The sequence below is a fragment of the Podarcis liolepis genome (genome assembly GCF_965112155.1).
Source record: "Podarcis liolepis genome assembly, chromosome: 15".
Classification (NCBI taxonomy): domain Eukaryota; kingdom Metazoa; phylum Chordata; class Lepidosauria; order Squamata; family Lacertidae; genus Podarcis; species Podarcis liolepis.
This window is the reverse complement of record NC_139566.1, coordinates 8,525,834-8,535,312: the sequence shown is the minus strand read 5'-3', so window position 1 is coordinate 8,535,312 and position 9,479 is coordinate 8,525,834. Positions and strand designations below refer to the sequence as shown.

At 46.6% G+C, this 9,479-nt stretch overlaps 1 long non-coding RNA gene across 1 annotated transcript in view; it reads left to right on the top strand.

Annotated features, from left to right (window-relative positions):
• The first annotated feature begins 1,179 nt into the window (after window positions 1-1,179).
• Window positions 1,180-9,479, top strand: part of LOC310694451 — a 107,440-nt gene continuing 99,140 nt past the window's right edge. Inside the window, exon 1 of the long non-coding RNA XR_014519716.1 lies at window positions 1,180-2,084. This is a non-coding gene — a long non-coding RNA (uncharacterized lncRNA). The remainder of the gene's footprint in view (window positions 2,085-9,479) is intronic.

Below are 9,479 nucleotides of genomic sequence, written 5' to 3'. Positions count from 1 at the left end.
AAGTACTTTTTGAGTCCCTTTTTAATGCATGGTCTCCCCAGCAAGCTCTCTGCAGCGCTACCATACTGCAAAAAGCCAACATATTGTTGCAATATATCCTCACATGCTGGTGTTTATGCCGAATCAATCCAAAAGTCATTTCGCTGCTGGCAGACGCCATCTTCTCTCAGTTCCGATTAAATCAAATCTAGGCATTTGCTCATTAATTTTCCCAAACCGGTTGCATCAAACATTATCCTTTCCAGAGGAGATTTGCCAAATCGGACTTGAACTGCAGATATAATAACAAATTAAGAGCTCACCTCCCCCATGGCTATTTATCTCTGCAGCTCAGTCTTTCCAAAGTTTTTTGAAGTCTCTCCAGTGGCTAACGAGAACCTGCTTCTTTCTAATATCAATATTTGGAGGGTCTTTTATCTTCTTCCAAGCATTTCAAAAAACAAAAGCTTTAGTTATATAGTATTGTCATTTCCACACAGTTTATATTTTCCCATCTCACTTGCTGTAAATATTGAAAACGGTTCTTCTGGGGGTGAGTTTGTCAGGTATTATAATAAATCATAGTAAAAAAAAAATAAAAATCTTTACCCCCTCCTTTTCCATTCGGTTCCAATATACCGACTTAGATGTTATTCTTAGATGTTATTCTTTCTTCTTCTCCGTCACTCTTGGCACCTCAGTGGCTGACTTAATTGTCAGATTAATTTCCCCCTCCTCACTTGTTTTTTTTAACAAATAATATTTATTAGAGTTTCAAATAACACAAAAAGAAAAACAAAAAGAAAAAAAGAAAAAAATTCAACCTTTACCCTCCAAATTTTCAATAACTTTTTTCCAGAACTTCCCCTCGCCTCCCCTTCTTGTATTCCATGCCCAAATATTTGTTCAACAAGTTCTTATCCCTAGACTTTTACCTTCCTTTGTTATTATATTTAATTCAATTTACATAACAACTTTAACTTATATAGATCAATCATTTATACTTAAAAAAAACTTTTTCTAAGGTCGACCCAGTTCCCCTTCCACGAATTCCCCAGTTTTATAGTGATAACAACACACACACACACACACACACACACACACAAAAAGGATAAGAAAGTCAAACGCCCTTTGGATTTCCAAACCCCATCCTCCCTTCCCCGGATTCGATCCCCAGATCTTAGTCCATTAGTGCTACTATCAGCCTGGCAACCTCACGTCTGAGGCCCTTAAATCTCTCAGTCCCTCTCTGCCGGTTTCTTTGGAAGTCCTTTATATTTAACACCAAGTCTCGGAGGGGCACTATCCCTATAATGCCCATGTTCCTTCCAGCCGGGCCTCCATATTTAAAGGTGGAGCTCAAATCCTGTTTCTTAATCTTTTAAGGTCCAAATAGTCCATAAGCTCCAACTTCCACCTTGATCAAATTTGTAGTCCATAAATCTTCAGATCCCCACAAAAGGAGATCTTTCCGTTCCTCATTTTTAAGTTCATACCAAATTTTCCTCATCCAGTCCTTATCTTCTTTTATATCCATGTTGACCGGCCTCCGGCTCTCCTTTACTTTCTGCAACATTGCAGCCCCTCCTTTCTGATCCTCCTGCTCAGCAGATATCTCTTTCTCCACTTCCTCAATTTTCTCAGGTTTCTTTTCTTGTTCAGCTGCCTGGGTTTTAAACCTCGAGTCCTTTTCCAGCTCCGTAGATACATTTGCTGTTGACTTCAAAGTTATAGCGGCTGTAGACAAAACATGACCTTGCTCATGAAGCTTTCGCAACTTTCCCAGGAGAAAAGCAACCTCATCCAGGTCAGCTAGTATTTTCCGACCTATTTCCATTCTTGTAATGTCCCTGAACCCCCTCTAGAGGGATTCTGGTTGTTCGGTATTCCTTTCACTTTCAACCCAAAAGTCCAGTTAATTTGTTTCAGATCTTCTTTATTTCCAACAACTTGTAACTATATTGTGTCTAATGTAACCGGCAAGAACATCAAAAACAAAGTTCTCTATTTTTCCTGACTTTAATAGCTGATTTGACAGCTGTCTAAATCTTCTGTGTCTCCTCCACAGGCTCCTCTCGTGGATCGCTCCCGGTCCCGGAGCTGAAGTATGATTCTGTGGCAACTAATTGCCATTCAAGAGGAAGGCTGGAGTCTAACTCCATTCCTTCCACTTCCTTAACAGTGATTGTTTGATGATGACGATGACGATGATGCTATATTAAATATATTACTTGTACTCCTCCCATTTGCATGGGTTGCCCAGCTTGATGTTCTGCCAAATCCCTCTGAGCATAGAGCTTAAATATGATTCTGTGGCAACTAATCACCATTCAAGAGGGAGTCTGGAGTCTGTCCCCATTTCCTCCACTTCCTTGACTCACCTGAAAGTTCTCTTGACAGGTCAACATGTCAGGCAGCCGGACTGAACTGCAGCGCTCCTTTAACGACATAATCAATGTTTTCCTTGTTGTTGTTGTTTAGTCATTTAGTCATGTCCGACTCTTCGTGACCCCTTGGACCAGAGCACGCCAGGCACTCGTGTCTTCCACTGCCTCCCGCAGTTTGGTCAAACTCATGTTAGTAGCTTCGAGAACACTGTCCATCCATTCTTGTCCTCTGTTGTCCCCTTCTCCTTGTGCCCTCCATCTTTCCCAACATCAGGGTCTTCTCCAGGGAGTCTTCTCTTCTCATGAGGTGGCCAAAGTATTGGAGCCTCAGCTCCAGGCGAGGACTGATGTGGCCCAGACAACGATTGAGCTCCCCCCATAGATTGGTATTGCCTGTTGTAAAAGCTGCCAAATAAAGAATCTGCCTGAGACATGTGACCCTAAAGCACCTGTTCATAGAATTGTAGTGTTGGTAGGGACCCCCTGTCCTGCTGAGCCACTTCTTTTGTTATGTTAATAACCCATACTTAGGCCATTACCACACCAGGAAGCTAGCCTGGCTATTCCAGGAATTGCAACCCTGCTGGATGCAAAGTTTAGAAGGGGCCACAGGCATAACAACTGATTCCCCGCTCCCCCCCCAAAACAACAACAACACTACCTCTCTCCAAGAACAAGGTATCTGTTCCCAGATGAATGAACAGGCAGCAGAACGCAGCTTCCCTGTAGAAAAATAACAGGTAAGTTAACAAAGGCATTAGAACACACACAATCAAAAACATTAACACTTTTCATCCAACCCCAGTACAGTTATACCTCAGGTTATAGACACTTCAGGTTGCATGTTTTTGGGTTGCGCACCATGCCGAACCCGGAAGTACCAGAATGGGTTACTTCCGGGTCTGGACAATCGTGCTTTGCACATGCGCAGAAGCGCCGAATCGCGACCTGCATGTACACAGACAGGGCGCTGCGGGTTACGAATGTGCCTCCCGCACGGATCATGTTCGCAACCCGAGCGTCTACTATATAGTAACAGCTTATTCCTTTCAAGCAAGTTTCCAATCCATCAGAATCTCTCTTCTTCTCCAGTCCCAGTTCTGCGTCCCCACAGTCCCCACACTTGGCACTATTAAAAGTTCACTGTCCACACACACTCACTGCGCATATACTTGTGTGTAGGTAAAACCTCTTTCAATTGTTCAGCAGAGTAATCTTCCCGGAAGCAGTGGACAACAACAGAAGTTGTTTTAAAGATGACTCGCCAAACTCTGTGACGTCTCGGTCAAGAGATTTTATTCCCTGACTGGGTACAAGCATTACGGTAGCAAAGATATTTTTCAACTGTTAATAAACTTTTTATTGGCACTTCCAGTTGATGCTAATTAAGCTCAGAGTGCCACTCCCATATATAAAGGAATGTTCTGGAACCTTCTAGAAACTTCTACTTGTTTCTGGCGGAATGATTCTCTAACAGGCACATCAAAGACGATGAGTTTCTGGTATGTTTAAGTCAGGATGAAAGCCTCCGTAGCAGAGTTGCATTACACAAAGGCCTTGCTCATTCTTTGCCTTGTTCCAATGTAGCGCAGAGGCATTCTGAGACACATGGTTATTGGAACAATTCCCAAACACCACGAAACAGTTCCTATCACGGCTGACATGCAAAAACCACCCATCAACAGCTGTTCAAAAAGCAAGACAAAATTTCAAGAAGGATTCGTGTAGTAAAAGGTAAAGGGACCCCTGACCATTAGGTCCAGTCGTGACTGACTCTGGGGTTGCGGCGTTCATCTTGCTTTATTGGCCGAGGGAGCCTGCGTACAGCTTCCGGGTCATGTGGCCAGCATGACTAAGCCGCTTCTGGCAAACCAGAGCAGCACACAGAAATGCCGTTTACCTTCCCACTGGAATGGTACCTATTTATCTACTTGCACTTTGATGTGCTTTTGAACTGCTAGGTCGGCAGGAGCAGGGACCGAGCAATGGGAGCTCACCCCATTGCAGGGATTCAAACTGCTCACCTTCTGATCAGCAAGCCCTAGGCTCTGTGGTTTAACCCACAGCGCCACCCGCGTCCCAACTTATTATATATATAAGACCTTAACATTCTTATTACACTTATCAACAGTCCAAGTTCACAAAGTTCTCGGTCCAAGTTGGCTGGGCGAGGAGGAGTGGTGGGAGGCAGCAGCAGGGGAACCCCAAAGGGAATCCCCAGAGGTAATGGGATACCAAGGAGAGATCAGAGGGAGAAGACTGGGAGGAGGTGCCAGATACTTGAAGGGGCAACAGGGTGAAGTGTGTGGGAAGAGCCTGTGATAGGGAGCAGTTCAGACTCCAAGGCTGAAGAAGAGAAGGGGGTGGGTGGGTCAAGGGGCTGCTGAAAAATCCAGGAAGTCTCCCTCTCTTGCTGTGATGGCCTGGGATTTGGACTCAGAGGCTGAACCTGAGGAATCCCAGCCTGCACATGAGTCCCCGCCTCCAGAACCAGCTGAGCCAGGGCTGGGGCATGAGCCTGAAGGGCCCTCACCTGTGCTGGATCCTCAGGTGCAGGCACCAGCTGAGTCTGCTCTGGCTCCTGAGGTGATGGAGGACCCATTGCCTGCAGGTGCTCCACTCTCAGCCCCACCAGGAGAAGAGGAGGTTGCCTCCAGATCCAGTAACTCTCCAGCCTCTCCTGAGCTGCAGAGGCTCAGGGCAGAGAGACGGAGGGAACTAAGTTCCTGTAGGAGGAGTGCTCACCTTCAGGCCAGGAGAGGTGAGTCACCTGTGGACCGGGGCTGCCCTATGCCTTGGGGCAGATAAAAGCCAGTCAGCCCAGTCCCAGGTTGCGGGAGCAATGTTGCTGCTAGCCTGTTCTTGCCTGCACCCTGTCCTGCTCTTCTGCCCCATACCGCACCATCGACCTAGGACTGGACTCAGACCTCGGCTCTTGGTTAGCCCCCGGGACCAGCACAGACAAGTTCCTCTCCCCCTTGGTCTCCAAGAATGTGCAGGATAATGAGGAAGGCAGAGCAGGGACCGGAGGTGTGTAGACGCATGTTGAGGCTGCTTGGGAAACATCTGGGAGAGACCACTGGGAGAATACTGGAGGCCAGAAGTTGGAAATGCGAAATAACACCAACAATAACAGAAATGGCAAACACTCATGATAGAGTATTTCCAATTAGCAAACTGGAAAAGTCAGGGGAACCTTACGACATAATGCTGTATAAATATCTGGTACTTTTAATTGTTATTTTCTTTTTCTTTTCTTGTTACTTTTAAACTTTTTGTAGTTTTTGATGTGGAGAATTCTTTTTTTCTTTTCTTTTTCTTTTTCTTTTCTGTGCTTAACTTTTGTTGTACTTACCTTTATTGTAAGATTGTAAAGGTAAAGGTACCCCTGCCCGTACGGGCCAGTCTTGCCAGACTCTAGGGTTGTGCGCTCATCTCACTCTATAGGCCAGGAGCCAGCGCTGTCCGCAGACACTTCTGGGTCACGTGGCCAGTGTGACAAGCTGCATCTGGCGAGCCAGCGCAGCACACGGAATGCCGTTTACCATCCCGCTTGTATTTTAAATCAATAAAGATGAATTTATATATATATAAAAGGGAAACATCTGGGAGAGACAGAGCCTTAGGGAGGTGTGGAAGGCCGGAACCTCCAGTCCTGTCAACTGCTCCATAGGGGCAAGACCTACTGAGAAACGTTGCTGAGGCCACGAGGCCGAGTTGTACGTTTGTTTCCTTGGATAAAGAGTTAATTTCACTGACAACGGAGATCTTCCTCCTTTATTGCTGACCTGCATCTGACTCCAGCCCTGACCAAGAGCAACAGAAGAACAGGCAGAACGTGTGCTGCAGATCAGGAAATTAGGAGGCTCGTTTGGTTAATGACAAGCATCATGGATGCTTTGTGCAAGATTGTCATCATACCGTGACAACAATCTGAGCCACTAGATGGTGCAAAAGGTACATGCATTGAGCTCGGCTAGGATGTTTGATTAATGGGCTGTTCTTCCAAAGGAGGCGTGCAAGAAGGATTGGTCTTGGGACTTGTACTTTATTATTATTATTTTTTAATATAATTCTTATTAGTTTTTTTAACATATCATTTTCAACAGTAATTAAACATACTTTTATGAGGTGTTCACAAAGTAAAGGAAGGATTGAACTCTGATTAATAAGAGCACTCCTACACTTTTACATCTTATTCATATTTTTGACTTCCATCAATCCTGTCTGAAAATTTTCCAATCTAATCTCTCAGTATGCATTTCTTATCTTCCCTATTACATTTCAAACTCATAACCAATATCTCTGTCTTTTTCTACTTTGTAACACTTCGTATATTTCTCCTTGCAAAACTTCTTGCAGTCCCACAAGCGTAATTTGTTGATTACAAACAATTCATATACTTCTCCCAACCTTCTGTAAATCTCTGGTCCCACAGGTTTTGAATCCTTCCTGCCATTTTGTCCAGTTCTGCATAGTCCATTAATTTTGTCTGCCATTCTTCTTTCATCAGAATTTCTTCTTGTTTCCAATACTCTTGCCGGTTTTGGAACTTGTACTTTTAAACACGTTGACCTGGGGGCAGGAGCAAGCAGTGAGATAGCCAAGTTTCTTGATGCTGCTGAATTGTTTAAGGTGCTGATAACACCACCAAGAAGAGTCCGGGAATTTGTGGATCCATTATTTTACACACACACACACACACACACACACACACACACACACACACACAAATGAGCAGCAATAATTAGTGCGCTACCCAATTTATTAGGGCAGCCTGGTGGTAGCGCAATGCAATGTTTTCCTGGGAGTCATCTCTCTTGAAACCAGTCACGCTACCCCGCCCATCTGGCTGAGTTTCCCCAGCCACTCTGAGCGGCTCCCAATTGAGTGTTAAAAACAATACAGCATTAAATACTAAAATCTTCCCTAAACAGGGCTGCCTTCAGATGTCTTTTAAAAATAGGATAGCTGCTTATTTCCTTCACATCTGAAGGGAGGGTGTTCCACAGGGCGGGCGCCACTACCGAGAAGGCCCTCTGCCTGGTTCCCTGTAACTTGGCTTCTCGCAATGAGGGAACCGCCAGAAGGCCCTCGGCACTGGACCTCAGTGTCTGGGCTGGACGATGGGGGTGGAGATGCTCCTTCAGGCATACATGACCGAGGCTGTTTAGGGCTTTATAGGTCAGCACCAACACTTTGAATTGTGCTCGGAAATGTACTGGGAGCTAATGCAGATCTCTCAGGACCGGTGTTATATAATCCCTGCAGCCACTCACAGTCACCAGCCTAGCTACCACATTGTGGATTAATTGCATTTTCTGGGTCACCTTCAGAGGTAGCCCCACGTAGAGCGCATTGCCCCATCCTTAGCTTTTAGTTAAAAAAACTGACAAAATTTGTAAGAAGTGTTCCCATTTAAAGTACAAGAGTGAAGTTGGAAGTCCATCGAAGGAAAGGAAATACAGCTGGCTGGTCCAGGGAGTTGATCGATGCCTCTTTGCGAGATTGGGTGGTCTCTCCCTGTTTGGAGGCGGTGGTGGTAAAGCCAATCCTTAAGAAAGCTGGGGGGGGGGGTCATCTTCTATGGTGTGGAATAGCTTTTCCCTCTGTAAAAGCGCTTTCATTTTGACCTGCCACGTTGGCTAGGTCTCGGGCGTGAGTAGAGGAAAAGATAGAGCCATTTGGCCGGAATGTGCACAGGCCATGTCTGCTGTTAATTAAAGCAAGACACTTCCCTACGTTCAACACAAATAAAGTCTTGGTGTCAGCTTCTGTAAGGGTATCAGGGGGTTGCTCGAGAGCAATCAGGCAAATGCCTCCCTGGTCGGCTGTAAAGCCTTGTTAAAGTAAAGGTAAAAGGACCCCTGACCATTAGGCCCAGTCATGACTGACTCTGGGGTTGTGGCACTCATCTCGCTTTACTGGCCAAGGGAGCCGGCGTTTGTCCGCAGACAGCTTCCGGGTCATGTAGCCAGCACGACTAAGCCGCTTCTGGCGAACCAGAGCAGTGCACAGAAACGCCGTTTACCTTCCTGCCAGAGCAGTACCTATTTATCTATTTGCACTTTGACGTGCTTTCGAACTGCTAGGTTGGCAGGAGCAGGGACTGAGTAACGGGAGCTCACCCCATCACGGGGATTCGAACCGCCGACCTTCTGAACGGCAAGCCCTAGGCTCTGTGGTTTAACCCACAGCGCCACCCGCGTCCCTTAAATAAGCCTCGTTATTGGTGCCAAAAAAACCTTCACCATGCAGAGCTCCACTATTCCGTGGCTCTCTCATTCACTGGCAGAATCTGTGAGTGGGCGGTCCTTAAACCTCCCCCTGCAAAGTAGTTTCTTGACGCCCAGTCTGCGCTTCCCCTCTCTGCGTGGAAGCCTACTGCGGAAGGAGGGCGTGGGTAACAGAGGACCTCTCTCCTACCCGCTTTGCTCAGGCAAGGTGTCCTGGCACCGCCTTGCCTCCTCTGAGCCCTGAAGCTCCTCTCCACCAGAGGCGTGGTTACTCTCCTCCGCTGAGGAGGTGCTGCTTCCCACGATCTTTGGGGGCTCTCTGTAATCCACCCTGCTTTTCCCCTCTTGCCCCTGAGCCAATGGCAGTTCCCTGACAGCTTCGTTCTGGAGCTGACAGGGGCTGGGAATGAGGCCAGAGAAACAGAGGTAAGAACACTGGAATGTGAGAGGGAGGAGGGACAGCCTAGCGGCATGGCTTCAGAGAACAGAGGGCAGGCAGCAGATAGCAATGGTAACCTGATCCCTGAGCATAGTGGTCAAGGAAGGGGGAGCCAGAGCAGGGATACACAAAATATCAATCTTAGCTCAGAAACAGATGGAGAGAGGCCAGGAATAGCCAGCCCCAAAACTCGAAGGGTTTTTTCCCCTGTTGGAAGAAGAGGAAGGGGCGGAGTTTAGGGTCGGCAACTGCAAACTTGGAGTCAGACAGAGTCTGAGTGAAGGAGCTCCGGAGTGATTTATGTGTTTGAGCAATAAACCTGAGATAATGACTCCCCGCGTCTCGCTTCTGTTGGAGAGCCAAGCCATTACACTTGGGACTCCTTCAGCAACTCTCTCTCCCACTCTCTTCCTCCACTCTCTCCCACAATTAACAGTC